Source organism: Nyctereutes procyonoides, unplaced genomic scaffold (genome assembly GCF_905146905.1).
Source record: "Nyctereutes procyonoides isolate TBG_1078 unplaced genomic scaffold, NYPRO_anot_genome, whole genome shotgun sequence".
NCBI classification, from domain to species: domain Eukaryota; kingdom Metazoa; phylum Chordata; class Mammalia; order Carnivora; family Canidae; genus Nyctereutes; species Nyctereutes procyonoides.
Window position 1 is genome coordinate 13908245 of NW_026575137.1, and position 14966 is coordinate 13923210.

The 14966-nt window shown below is 34.6% G+C and overlaps 1 protein-coding gene across 10 annotated transcripts in view; it reads left to right on the top strand.

Annotated features, from left to right (window-relative positions):
- The window catches only part of VPS13B (vacuolar protein sorting 13 homolog B), a 748802-nt gene that overhangs the window by 13049 nt on the left and 720787 nt on the right, over positions 1-14966 (top strand). The gene's annotated exons all lie outside the window — the stretch shown is intronic.

The window sequence follows — 14966 nt, forward strand, 5'->3', positions numbered from 1 at the left end:
AAGGATATTCTAAAAAAAAGGATATTCTTATATTTGGATAAATTATTCTGTGGTTATTTTCATACTAATTTTACTTTATCTAATTAAACATCATAGGGATCATATAGATGGCTTATTATCTGTATCTACTAGAAGTAGGACCTGATTGTGTCCAATTTTCAGGTGAAGGTTTTTGAGTTTTTGCAAAAGACCTATATGATTTTCTTATATTTACATGACATTTCTAAATGAGATGGAAATTTGTCATTTTTTGAGATGAAAATATAGTGAATTTACCTTCATATCAAATTTTAAGTTTTTATTTTAATTCCAGTTAAACTACAGTATTATAGTAATTTCAGCTGTAGGTTATAGTAATTTAACATTTAAATATAATACCTGGTGCTCATCACAAGTGTACCCCTTAATCCCCATCACCTTTTTAACCCATTCTCACACACATCTCTCCTCTGGTAACGACTATCAGTTCTGTATAGTTAGGAGTTCGTTTCTTGGTTTGCTTCTTTTTTTCCCCTTTGCTGGTTTGAATGGGTAAATAAGCTATGATATAATACACACACACATATATCATATATATGATATATATATACATATATATATACACACACACACACACACAATGGAATATTACTCAGCCATAAAAAGAATGAAAATCTTGCCATTTGCAATGACATCTATAGAGCTAGAGAGTGTTTTGATGAGCCAAATAAGTCAGAGAAAGACAAATACCATATGATTATGTGGAATTTAAGAAACCTATCAAATTACATTGACGTTTTGGCATCAGAAGCTGATTTTTTTTTTTCCTGACCTAGCCTTTCTCTGACCCATCTTACATTTCTCTTTAGTGTTTTGGTTTTCGCTTTTTATAAAGATGTAATACTGATTTTTTAAGGAGTTTCTAGCAAAAATTATTTAATCTAGAAAGCAGATAGGCCTGATTGCAGTATATCATAAATTTTTCCATTTTCATCATAGAGAAAAGTAGTGTCTCTTTCATTTTATTACTTTTTCCTTAGCCCATATTTAACTTGCAAGTTTAAAAAATGCTTTCTAGAACCAAATGAGTTGATGAATATTAATAATTTAAATTTTACAAATTAATAGTTTATTAAATGTTAAGGCAATTTTAGTGTAATCCTAAATATAACTTTAGTCTGAAATTATGATTATTTATGATAAAATAATTTCCTATTTTATTTTTTTTAATTTAATTTAATTTTTTTAATTTCCTATTTTAAAAAGATACTTTGTCATATTAACCCATTGGACTCTTTTTCTCCTTTTTCGAAATCTTTCATTCTAAACCTTTATTAACCAGTTTAACTGATATAGTTTCTGGAACTAAGTAGACCAATGCTGTATTATCATGAGAATTTATTTTGTAAATATAAAATACATGGGAGATTGATATAGAAGTCTGTGATGTAGTTATATTACAACAGAGTTTTACTTTACATTTATTTTAGGTAATACTTAAATGGTCTTAATCATCGTCTGTTCCTGGAATTTAATTTTTTTTTAAAGTCTGGACTTAGTTATACCACCCATGGAGTGTTCCATATTAAAAGAGAAAAAAAAATCCATACACTAAGTATTTTTTCAATGGGAAGGTGGAAGTTTCAAGGCCAGATGTCCCATAAGAAACACATTTTAAAAGAGGCAAATTACAACTAATTATAGAGCCTGTAGAAAAAGATTTGTAACACATGACTTAGTGCAGCCTAGAACTAATATTTGATATTGGACCATGCAGATGGCTACTGCAGGAATGATCAGGTTTCTTGCTGCATGGTATTTGAGACTTGAATTTTGTGGTGTGTACAGCAAAAGGTCAAGTGTCATGAATGTAAACTACTCTCAAAACAAGTATTTTTTGCAGATGTTTAAAATTTTGAGGTAGAAGAGATTTATGAAAATTGCAGTTGACATTTGGACAAATTATTCAGCATTGTCCATCCCTGGAGAGTAATACTTAGGTTAGTGATTGGAATTAATTTTTCAGTAAGACATTATAGATGAAACACGTTTTTAAACAGTTTATTTTCCTATGTTAAGTTCTGATTAGTATAGTAGAAAATTAAGTTAAAAAGTTACATATGTACTAGTAAAACTGAATAAGCCTATATTTAATTTAAATTATTTCAAATTACTACATTGTAGAATCACAATGAAGTAAATACTTATTTCATAAATTTAGTGTGGGATGTTTGGTTAAATGAAGGGATCCTTTAGATTTATAGATACGAATCTGTTAATACTACTATTGATATTTGACAATGTAATAAATACAACTTAAAGTTAGAAATCTGAGGTCTAATTCAGAACAGATCATTACAAAAATATAATATTGCTAAATGCCTTGATAAGAAGGCATGTCTCATTTGTAAAGTTCAGTTTAATTCTACCAACATTTAGTTTGCTGCTCTTCAGTGCACTGTAAAAACATTGCCAAGATATTTATATAGTCTTCTAAAGAGACCTAGAGAAAGAGATTTATGATGATTGTGGGTGACTCTAGAGATAATAATTATAATATATTGCCTTTGCCTTAGCATATCTCTGTAATTAGCTTTTTGTTTTGTTTTGTTTAAGATTTAGAGAGTTCATGGGTGTGAGCCAGAAGGTGGGAGAGGGAGGTAGGGAGAGAATCTCAAGCAGATTCCCTGCTGAGTGCAGAGCTCTATCTTTCCACCCTCAGATCATGCCCTGAGTTGAAACCAAGAGTCGGATGCTCAACTGACCAAGCCACCCAGGCACCCCTATAATTAGTTTAATAGAGATTTTTTTGGGATGAGAAGGTGACCCAAGTTGTTGTGTTAGATCAAATGCCACCTTGATGTTCACATTGAACTATTTTTGGTGAATTAATATTTCACTCAGAATATATTTAACTGTTAGCTGTTTACTCTGAGAAACATATCGGTCATCAAACCGCCTTTAGATCCTTCAGATTTTACTTGTGAGCATTTATTTTTTTTTTCCCCTGACTTCAGATACAGAGTTTGATTCATGACACATCATCAGTGGTCCCAGTCTGACTCATTTAACTAGTTCCCTCTAATAAATACATGTGGATCTAGCACATAACTGAGTAGCTTACATTTAACTATGTGCTTTCCTCCTTTTGCTTATCTTGCTTTTCAGCCTCTTTGGGCCTCATCTGGAAAATAGGGCAAGACTTGATACATAGTTCTTAACCCTATGGTTGGTTGTATATGATCTTTTAGCTCATTGTATTAATAAATCTTGCAAAAAAACTTCTTTAACCTAGAGTAGTAGTAAATTTGTTTTTAAAGAACTATTTATTCTGGCCTTTGTGTCACCTAGAAAGTTTAAGAAACAACAAAACAACAAGAAGCCCCCACCCCCTAAAACCTATAGTCTTTTGACCTGATAAAAGTGACCATTTGCAAAGCTATTTATTGAATACTTGCTGTTCATTAAAAAAAAAAAAAAACAAAAAACAAACAAACAAAAAAACCACAAACCTAAAATCTTTTGTACCTCAACCAAGACTTTAAAATGTAAAAACGGATTAAACCCCCTCAGCTCTTTGTTAATATATGTATGTGCTTTTTAATCCTGGTCAGTGCTTGGAGTTACAGGACAGTCTTGTTCTCTTGCATGTTTTGGTGCTCTCGAAATCCACTATTCATTTAAGTAGTCTTAAAGAGCATAGGAAAGTATCCTATCTTGTCCTCGAAGCTTGAGCACTATGCTGGAGGAAGTATTGGTAAAGCTATTAATATATATATGGCCTTTTAAAAAAACACTTTAATTCTCTTAAATAAGGTGGGATTAATTTGAATGACTACTACTATAGTAGTCATTTGAATGTGTTGTGTGTCATTGTCACCACCCCCCGCCAAAATTCATATATTGAAATTATCCCCAAAGATGATGGTATTAGGAGGTAGGGTCTTTGGGAGATGCTTAAGTCATGAGCCCTCATAAATGGGATTAGTGCCTTATAAAAGAGGCTCCAGAGAGATGCCTACCTCTTTTGCCATATGAGGACACAGTGAAAAGGTACCAGCTGTGTACCGGGAAGAGGGCCCTCAAACCAGACCACGTTGGCACTTTGATCTTGGACTTCCCAGCCAACAGAACTGTGAGAAATAAACTTCTGTTGCTGTTGTAAGCTACTCAGTCTGTGATATTTTGTATAGCAGCCCAAACACACTAAGACAACTTACTTTTTCAGAAATTTAACAGAGTTCAGAAATGCTGACTTGGGCTGTGTACTTTATTGTACTATCATTGATTTCCTCACTTGCACTGTTATAAGTTAATGGTGGTAGTGATGATAATGAATAATGTAGTCTAGATTCATTCTGTAGTTTCCTTATATAAGAAGTGAGAAAGAGTTCCCTATAACTTATGGGTAGTGTCTTTACTCTCACAGGGAACCCCTTTTATATTATAAAGGAGATGAATATTCTGGTACATCTTCCTGTGTAACAGTTCAGAAAAGCTACATAATTATTAATAAAATTAATTATAATTTTATATCATTTTTGATCTAGGGGAAGAATTTTGTAGATGGGTATGTAGTTAAATAATTTCCAGTGTTTGGCTATATTTGCTGCCTATAAACTTCAGGGCTTGGTTTGAATTCTTGTTTCTGGTGTTGTAGCTGGAATGGTGAACTAAGACTAGGAAGTGGGGGCATTGATGTTTTATATAAATAAGGCAAATGGAGGAATCAGCAGAGGAGAATCCAAGAGTCCTTGACAGTGATTCCTAAGTAATCTGCCCTAGTGATAGGCCACATGAAAGAGTGGAGAAGTTGTATAATTATAATTACCAAATAATACGTAGAGGAGAGATAGTAGTAAATGTCATTCACATCCTCAGCTGAGAGAAGAATAAGCCAAATCACCCTTTCTGTAAGATACACATAAAATCGTGTGTTTTGCTGAAGAAATTTTAAATACGTGAATCTGATTCTGAATTTACTTGCACTTAATAGAGGTATACCAAATTTTTGGTATTTTTGGTAACGGAATAGAGGTATTCCGTTTAGTTAGGTTCAGCAAGCATTAGGGTGGTTCCCATTCTCTTCTGTATATCTTGAATCTTCTAAAATTAACTTAATACCTGAGATTATGTTCTAAACCTGTTTTGAGATGTACTAGAGAAATAGATACTTTTGAGTTTCACTCTGGGTGGAATTCTTTCTTTATGTATTTGTATATATTCATAGCGAATTTCAAGTATATGCTATAGTATTATTAACTGTAGTCACCAAGCTGTACACTAGAATCTTAGGTCTTGTTCAGCTTATAACTGAGAATTTGTACCCTTTGACTAATATTGCCCATTTGATACAGGACCTGTCAAACATTATAATTCTATTGTTGCTATGAGTTTGACACTTGACACCGTTTTTTTTTTTTTTTTTAAGATTCCACATAGTATTTGTCTTTGGCTTATATCATTTATCACAATGCCCTTCAGGTTCATCTATGTGGTTACAAATGCAGGATCTATTTTTCACAGCTCAATAATATTTGTGCATGTATGTGCAGGTGTGTATGTGCACACGTGTGTGTATGTAGGCACTCCTCCATTGATGGACACTTAGGTTATTTCCATATCATGGCTATTGTCAGTAATGCTACAGTGAACATGAGAGTACAGATATCTCTTTGAAATAGTTATATTGTTTTCTTTTCATATATATCCAGAAGTGGGATTGCTAGATAATGTGGTAACTCTATTTTTGAATTTTTAAAGAACCTCTATACCATTTTCCATAATGACAATACCAATTTACATTACTACCAACATTGTACAAAGGTTCCCTTTTTTCAATATTCATTATTTCTTGTCTATTTGATAATAGTCATCCTAATAGTTTGGAGTCATATTTCGTTGTGGTTTTCATTTGCATTTTTATGATGGTTATTGATGTCTAGCACCTTTTGAGCTGGTCATTTGTCTAACTTCTTTAGAAAACTGCTTATTTAGTTCCTTTGCTTCTTTTTAATTGGATTGTTTTTTGATATTATAGTTCATTTTTTATATTTTAAATATTAACCCTTTATGAGATGTATAGTTTGCACATATATTCTCCTGTAAACAGGTTGACTTTTCATTTTGTTGATAGTTTCCTTGACTGTGCAGTACCTTTTTTTTTTTTTTTTTTGGTTTTGTTGCCTGTGCTTTTGGTGTATCCAAAAATAATTGCTATGACTGTTGTCAAGGAACCTTTTCCCTTAATTTTTCTTGTAGTAGTTACACAGTTTCAGGTCTTATATTTAAGTTTTTAATCCATTCTGAGTTAATTTGTGTGCTTGGTGGAAGGTCGAGTCCATTTTCTTTTTTTGCTTTGTAGCTGGATACGTAGTTTTTCCAGCATGACTTATTGAAGAAACTGTCCTTTCTGTATTGTGTGTTCTTGGTTCCTTTGCCAAGGATTAGTTGACTGTATATGCATGAGTTTATTTCTGGGCTCTCAATGCTGTTTCATTGAAATGTGTCTGTTTTTATGTGAGTACCATACTGTTTTGATTACTGTAGCTTTGAAATATATTTGAAATCAAGAAGTGTGATGCTTCCAATTTTGTTCTTTCTCAAGATTGCTTTGGTTATTTGAGATCTTTTCTATGGTGCCATATGAATTCTGGAATTGTTTTTCTGATATATGTAAAAAAAATGCCATTGGAATTTTGATAGGGATAGCATTGAATCTATAGATCATTTTATTTATTTTTTATTTTTTTAAATATTTATTTATTCATGAGAGACACAGAGACAGAGGCAGAGGGAGATTCAGGGTCTTCATAAGAGCTGGATATGGGACTTGATACTGGATCCCAAGATCACGACCTGAGCCAAAGGCAGCTGCCCAACTGCTGAGCCACCCAGGTGTCCCTATAGATCATTTTAGATACAGTATTTATTGTTTTTGATGCTATTGTAAATGAGAATGCTTTTTTTTTTGAGAATGCTTTTTAAATTTCTCTCTGATAACTCATTAAAAGCATATAGAAACCTGATTTTTGTATATTTACTTTGTATCCTGTAACTTTACTGAATTAGTCCTACTAGTTTTTTGTAGGATTCTTTAGAGTTTTTTATGTGTCCCTGGGTGGCGCAGCGGCTTGGCGCCTGCCTTGGCCCAGGGCGCGATCCTGGAGACCCGGGATCGAATCCCACGTCGGGCTCCTGGTGCATGGAGCCCGCTTCTCCCTCTGCCTGTGTCTCTGCCTCTCTCTCTCTCTGTGTGACTATCATAAATAAATAAAAATTTTATGTGTAACATAATGTTATCTGCAAACATTTTAATGCTCCCTTTCTTGTTTGGATGCCTTTTATTTCTTTTTATTTCCTAGTTGTTCTGACTAGGATTTCCAGAATTATGTTGAGTAAAAGTGATGGGATTGGGCATCTTTGTCTTGTTCTATTCTTATAGGAAAAGCTTTTGGCTTTTCATCATTGAGTATGATATTAGCTGTCATGGTGTCCTATATGGCTTTTATGTTGAAGTACATTACTTTTATACCTAATTGTTGAGAGTGTTTATCATGAAAGGAATGTCATCAGATGGTTTTTCTGCATCTAATAAGATGATTTTTATCCTTCATTTGTTAATGTGATGTATTATCCTTCATTTGTTAATGTGATGTATTTTTATATTTACCTGTGTATGTTGAACCATCCTGGTATCCCAGGGGTAAATCCCTCTGTGAGTTTTTAAATATGCTGAATTCAGCTTGCTAATATCTTGTTGAAAATTTTTACATATATATTCATGAGGGATATTAGCCAGTAATTATCCTATAGTGTTTTTGTCTGGGTTTGGTATCAGAGTAATGCTGGACTCATAAAATGAGTTTGGAAGTATTCCATCCTATTACATTTTTTGGAGTGTGAGAAGGATTAACATGAGTTCTTCTATATATATTTGGTATAATTCACCAGTGAAGTATCTTTCTTGGGCTGTTCTTTTTTGGGAGTTTAAGTTTCTAATTACCTGGTGCTCATCATGACATGACACTCATTAATCCCCCACCAACCTCCCCTCTTGTAATTGTCAGTTCTCTATAGTTGAGTCTGTTTCTTGATTTATTGTTCCTTCCCCCACCCTTTACTTGTTTGTTTTGTTTCTTAAATTCACTCATATGAGTGAAATCATATGTATTTGTCTTTCTCTGACTGCCTTATTTCACTTAGCATTATACTCTAGCTCCATCCATATTGTTGTAAATGGCAAGATTTCATTCTTTTTTGTGGCTGACTAATATCCAATTTTATATGTATATACCACATCTTATTTATCCATTCATCAGTCAGTGGACTTAACCTGTTTAATAATTTGGGTATTGTAGATAATGCCGCTATAAACACCAGGGTGCTGCATATATCCTTTTGAATTAGTGTTTTTGTATTCTTTAGGTAAATACCTAGGAGTAGTGCATTTGCTAGATTATAGAGTAGTTCTATTTTTAACTTTTTCTTTTTTTAAAAAAGATTTTATTTCTTTATTCACGACAGACAAAGAGAGGCAGAGACACAGGCAGAGGGAGAAGCAGGCTCCATGCAGGGAGCCTGATGTGGGATTCGATTCCAGGTCTCCAGGATCAGGCCCTGGCCTGAAGGTGGTGCTAAACCACTGAGCCACCTGGGCTGTCCCTATTTTTAACTTTTTGAAGAATCTCCATACTGTCTTTCACAGTGGCTGCTCTGGTTTGCATTCCCATCAACAGTGCAAAAGGATTCCCCTTTCTCCACATCCTTGACATCATCTGTTTCTTGTGCTGTTGATTTTAGCCATTCTGATAGATGTCAGGTGATATCCCACTATGATTTTGATTTGCGTTTTCCTGATGAGTGATGTAGACATCTTTTCATGTGTCTATTAGCCATCTGGATGTTTTCTTTAGAAAAGTGTGTATTCATGTCTTCTGCCCATTTTTAAGTGGGTTGTTTTTTAGATTGTTGACTTTGATAAGTTCTTTATAGATTTTGGATACTAACCTTTTATCAGATATGTCATTTGCAAATATGTTCTCCCATTCTGTGCTTGCTTTTTAGTTTTGTTGATTGTTTCCTTCTCTGTGTAGGGCTTTTTATTTTGATGTAGTCTCAATGGTTTATTTATTTATTTATTTAAAGATTTATTTATTTATTTATGATAGACACACACACACACAGAGAGAGAGAGAGAGAGAAAGAGAGAGAGGCAGAGACACAGGCAGAGGGAGAAGCAGGCTCCATGCAGGGAGCCTGACGTGGGACTCGATCCTGGGTCCCAGGATCGCGCCCTGGGCCAAAGGCAGCCGCCAACCCGCTGAGCCACCCAGGGATCCATCAATGGTTTATTTTTGCTTTTGTTTCCCTTGCCTCAGAAGATCTACCTTGAAAAAAGTTGCACGATTTATGTCCGAGAAATTACAGCCTGTGCTTTCTTCAAGGACTGTTTGGTTTCCTGTCTTATGTTTAGGTCTTTAATCTGTTTTGAATTTATTTTTGTGTGTGGTGTAAGAAAGTGGTCCAATTTCATTCTTTTGCAAGTGGCTGTCCAGTTTTCCCAACACCATTTGTTGAAGACTTTTTTTTCCCCCCCATTGGGCATTCTTTCTTGCTTTGTTGAAGATTAATTGACCAGAGTTATGGGTTCATTTCTGGGTTCTCTATTCTGTTCCATTGATCTGTGTGTATCATTTTGTGCCAGTACCATACTGTCTTGATCCCTACAGCTTTGTAATACAGCTTGAAATCTAGAATTGTGATGCCTCCAGCTCTGCTTTTCTTTTTCAGGATTGCTTTGGTTATTCAGGGTCTTCTGTGGTTCCGTACAAATTTTAGGATTGTTTGTTCTAGGTCTGTGAAAAATGCATGTAGTATTTTGACAGGGATTCCATTAAAGGTGTGGATTATTTTGGGTAGTATAAACATTTTAACAATACTTGTTTTTCCAATCCACAAACATGGAATGTTTTTCCATTTCTTTACATCTTCCTCAATATCTTTCATAATTGTTCTATAGTCTCCAGAGTACAGATCATTTACCTCTTTGTTTAGGTTTATTCCTAGATATCTTAATGGTTTTTTGCAGTCATAAATGGGATTGATTCTTTGTTTCCTCTTTCTGCTCTTTCATTTTTGGTGTGTAGAAATGCAACATATTTCTGTACATTGATTTTTTTTATGTCCTGTGACTTTGCTGAATTCATGTATCAGTTCTAGCAATATTTTGGTGGAGTCTTTCACACTTTCTACATGGAGTATCATGTGTGGGTAGTCAAAGTTTGACTTCTTCCTTGTTGATTTGGATGCCTTTTATATCTTTTTGTTGTCTGATTGCTGAGGCTAGGACTTCCTATTCTTTATGTCTTCTCTAATCTTTATTCATTCCTGGTTTTGGGTTTACTTTTATTTTTTTTTAATAGTTCCATAGAGTGTAAATTTAGGTTGTTGATTGAGATCATTCTTTTATAATACATTTTTTTACAGCTATAAATTTCTAGATATTGCTTTAGTGCATCCATTTGTTTGATATTTTTTTCATTCATCTTATTTTGTAGTTTCTTTGTGATTTTTTTCCCCGCCATTGTATGTTTATATAGTTTATAATTTCCCTTCTGTTACTGATTTATAGTTTTGCTCCATTGTAGTCAGAGTAGATACTTCATACAATTTTGAACTTCTGAAATTTATTTAACTATGGCAGATAATCATCCTATCATGGAGAATGTTCCTTGGGTACTTGAAAACTGTTTATATTCTTTTCTTCCTTCCATTTTATTTTAAATAGATACTTTAAGTAATCTCTACACCTAGCATGGAGGTAGACTCCTTTTTTTTTAAAAAAAATTTTTATTAATTTATTCATAGGGACACAGCTAGAGAGAGAGGCAGAGACACAGGCAGAGGGAGAAGCAGGCACCATGCAGAGAGCCCGACGTGGAACTCGATCCCAGGTCTCTAGGATCACGCCCTGGGCTGCAGGCGGCGCTAAACCGCTGCGCCACCGGGGCTGCCCAGGAGGTAGACTCCTAAAACAGTCACACGTTCTACCGACTGAGCCAGGCTCCTCTCTTCCTTTCATTAAAAAAGATTAAAAATTATTTATCTTAAAAATAATTATAGATTTGCAAGAAGTAGCAAAGAAAAATACAGAGAGCTCTTACATCCCTTAACGCAGCCTTCCCTAAAGTTAACATCTTGCATAACTATAGTATAATATAAAAAGGAACTTAAATTGACACTATTATTAATTCAGTTTATTCAGATTCACCGTGTGTGTGTGTGTGTGTGTGTATGTGCGTAGCGCTGCATTCTACCTGTAGCTTTGTGAAACTACCACCACAGTCAAGATACAAAACTGTACCACCACTGCAAGGCTTCCTTGTGATACTCCCTTTTAAACTGTACCATGAGTGTCCTTGCCCTCTGACCCCTAATCTCTGGCAACCATTTATCTTTTCTCATTCTCTATAATTTTATTTCAAGAATAATGCATACAAACGAAATCATAACAGTATATAAGTTTTTGAGGTTAGTTTTTTTTTTTTGCTTAGCATAAATCCCTTGAGGTTCATCCAAGTTATTGGTTTGTTGTATGTATCACTGAGTAGTATTCTGACACACATCTCTGCTGTACCACAGATTGTTCAACCATTCATCCTTTCAACTGATTTTTGGTAGCTTCCCTTTTTTGATAATTACAAATCTGCTCTAAATATTTGTATACAAATTTCTTTTTTTTTTTTTAAATAACGATTTTATTTATTTATTCACGAGAGACACAGAGATAGGGAGAGGCCTAGGCAGAGGGAGAAGCAGGCTCTTTCTGGGGAGCCCGATGTAGGACTTGATCCTGGGACTCCAGGATCACTCCCAGAGCCAAAGGTAGAGGCTCAACCACTGGGCCACCCAGGTGCAAATATCTGTGCTTCTCTAAGTTCTGGGATAGATGCCCAAGGTCACTATTGTTGTATCCCATTTATATTTTAAAAGAAATTGCTAAATTGATTTCTAGAGAGTGGTTGTACTAGTGTCCATTCCCATGAGTAGTATAGGAGTGATCCAGTTTCTCTGTCCTTACTATCATTTGTTATTAACACTATTTTTTATTTAGCCATTCTGATAAGTATGCAGATATCTCATTGTGTGTTAATTCTCAATTCTCATTTTCCTGAGGGTAATTATGTTGAACATTTTTCATATACTTATTTGCCATATGTACTAGTAAAATATGTATTCATGTTTTTTGTTCACTTTCTAATTTGAATGTTTTCTCAATGTTGAGTTTTGAGAGTTCATTTTATTTATTTATTTATTTATTTATTTATTTATTTTTTCTTTTGTACATTTTAAAGCACGTTCTGTGTCAGGTATGTGGTTTACAAATGCTTTCTGCCAGTTTGTAATTTGTTCTTTGATCATTATAACAGTGCCTTTTGTAGAACAAAAGGTTTCAAGTTTGATTGGGTCTAATTGATCAGTTTTTCCTTTTATGCATATGTGCTATTGATGTCAAATAACTGTTTGCCTAGCCCGAGATAGTAAAGATTTTCTTGTATATTTTTATCCTAAGAGTTTTGTAGTTGTACATATTTAAGTCTATAAACTTAACACCTTAGATTAAAATCACCTCAAAATAGATTAGTTTGAAGCTCTCTCTCTTTTTTTTTTTTTTTGGCTTATGGATGATCCTTGCTTTTCCAGCATCGGTTGTTGGAAAGGTTGGCCTCCTCCATTGAATTACTTTAGCACTTTTATCAAAAATCAATTTGATATATTTATATGGGTTTATTTGTGGGTTCTCTTTTCTTTTCCGTTGATTAGTATCACACTGACTTGAGTACTATAGTTACATAGTAACCTTTAACATTGGGAATTGTGTATCCTCCCACTTTATTCTTCTTTTTCAAAATTGTCCTGGCTATTTAGAATTGAACATTTCTTTTCAAATAAATTTTAGAATGAGCTTTTCGATACCTAGGAAAACCTGGTTGGGATTTGGCAGGAATTGCCTTAAATATATAGATCAGTTTGGGAGGAATTGGCATCTTTTCTATGTTGTCTTCTAGTTGGTGAACAGAGTATGTGTCAACAGTTATTTAGATATTTCTTGAAGCATTTTGTTTTTTCAGCATATAGATCCTGTATGTGTTTGGTTAGATTTATACCTAAATATTTTCTTTGGACTGTTGGTAAATGTCACTGTGTTCTTGATTTTGGTTTCTAGTTATTCATCTTTATATTATGCAGTTGATTTTTGTATGTTAATCCTATGTCCTGTGTAGAGTTATTTACTCTAGGAGTTATGTTTGTTTTTGGTAGATTTCTACAAGTAGAGAAGGGTTTATTTACTTTTTATCTGTATGCCTTTTCCACCATTTTAAAAATTTACAAGTTAATATTTACTGAATTTGCCTCCATGGTGTCACTGTAAATACTTCTGTAAAGGTCGGTAGTACATCAGTGTTGCAAAATCCAGTGGACACTTTTCACTTTTTAATCCTCACCCAACTGTGATAGTTGATACTTTTAATCTCTCTCTGAAAACTTCACTTTCTGTGGCTCCTCTGATTGTTTCCCTATATTTCTGGCACCCTTTCTCTGCCCTCTCTTGTGACCTTTTCTGCCACCCATCCCAAAATTTATATTAGTTTCCTGGGCTTTCAGTATTTTAATCCTGTCTTTGGATAATTTTATTTCCTATGGATTTAGTTATTATGTGTTGTTAATTCATAAAATCCTACCTTGAAGTCCAGTCTCATTTTCTGAGCTTCAACATCAAGAGCAAAGGATCTTTCTTGGCTTATATAACCCATGGAATGTTCCACTTTAACCTTAAACCGAAATACTTTGCTCCTTTTATATTATCTATTTCAGTGATCACTTCCATTATTTACTTTCAATCCAAACTAGAAACTCTGAAGTCATCCTTAACTTTCTACATTGCTTTTATTCCATTATTCATCAGTCTCTGGATTCCACTGAAATACTATGTCTTGAATATAGATATTTCAGTCATCACTAGTACTTCTCTCCAAACCATTTTTCACACTGCCTTCAGGAATGAATGAGATTCCTAAACTGTAGACCTGATGGCTTAACTCTTTGCCTAAAATTTATTTATGGCTATCCTCCTGTTGCTTCTGTAGTTCTCAATCTTTTTAGCCCAGCTTCCTGGATCACTTTCTCTTCTCTCATATTTGTTTCTCTGAATCATTTTGTAGTACATCACACTGACACTGTATTGATTACCATCGTACCTAAAGAAATGTAACATATAAAATAATTTCATTTATGGATGGGGTAATAGATGATAATAATTTATCTGAGTATCATTTTTTAAAGATTTTATTCATTTATTCATGAGAGACACAGAGAGAGAGGCAGAGATACAGGCAGAGGGAGAAGCAGGCTCCCCTTGGGGACCCTGTTGTGGGACTCGATCCCAGGTTTCCAGGATCACGCCCAGGGCCAAAGGCGGTGCTAAACCTCTGAGCCACCTGGGCTGCCCCAAGATAAGTTTATGTATAGTTTGACGTTTGTAAGATTTTATTTGAGAGAGAGAGTGTGTGTTCATGTGTGAATGAGGAGTGGGGCTGCATCGGACAGAGGAAGAGCGAGAGACAGAATCTCCAGCAGATTCTGCGCTGAGCTCTCCATGGAGCCCATTGGGGACTTGATCTCATGACTTTGAGATCATGACATGAGCCAAAACCGAGTTGACCCTAACTAGCTGAGCCACTGAGGCACCCCTGCTTTTACTTTAATAAACTGCTTTGTTCTTTTTTTATTTTTTATTTTTAAAGATTTTATTTATTTATTTATGAGACACCCAGAGACAGAGAGAGAGGCAGAGGCAGAGGCAGAGGGAGAAGCAGGCTCCATGCAGGGAGCCCAATGCAGGACTTGATCCTGGGACTCCGGGATCATGCCCTGGGCCTAAGGCAGGCGCTAAACTGCTGAGCCACCCAGGGATCCCTAAACTG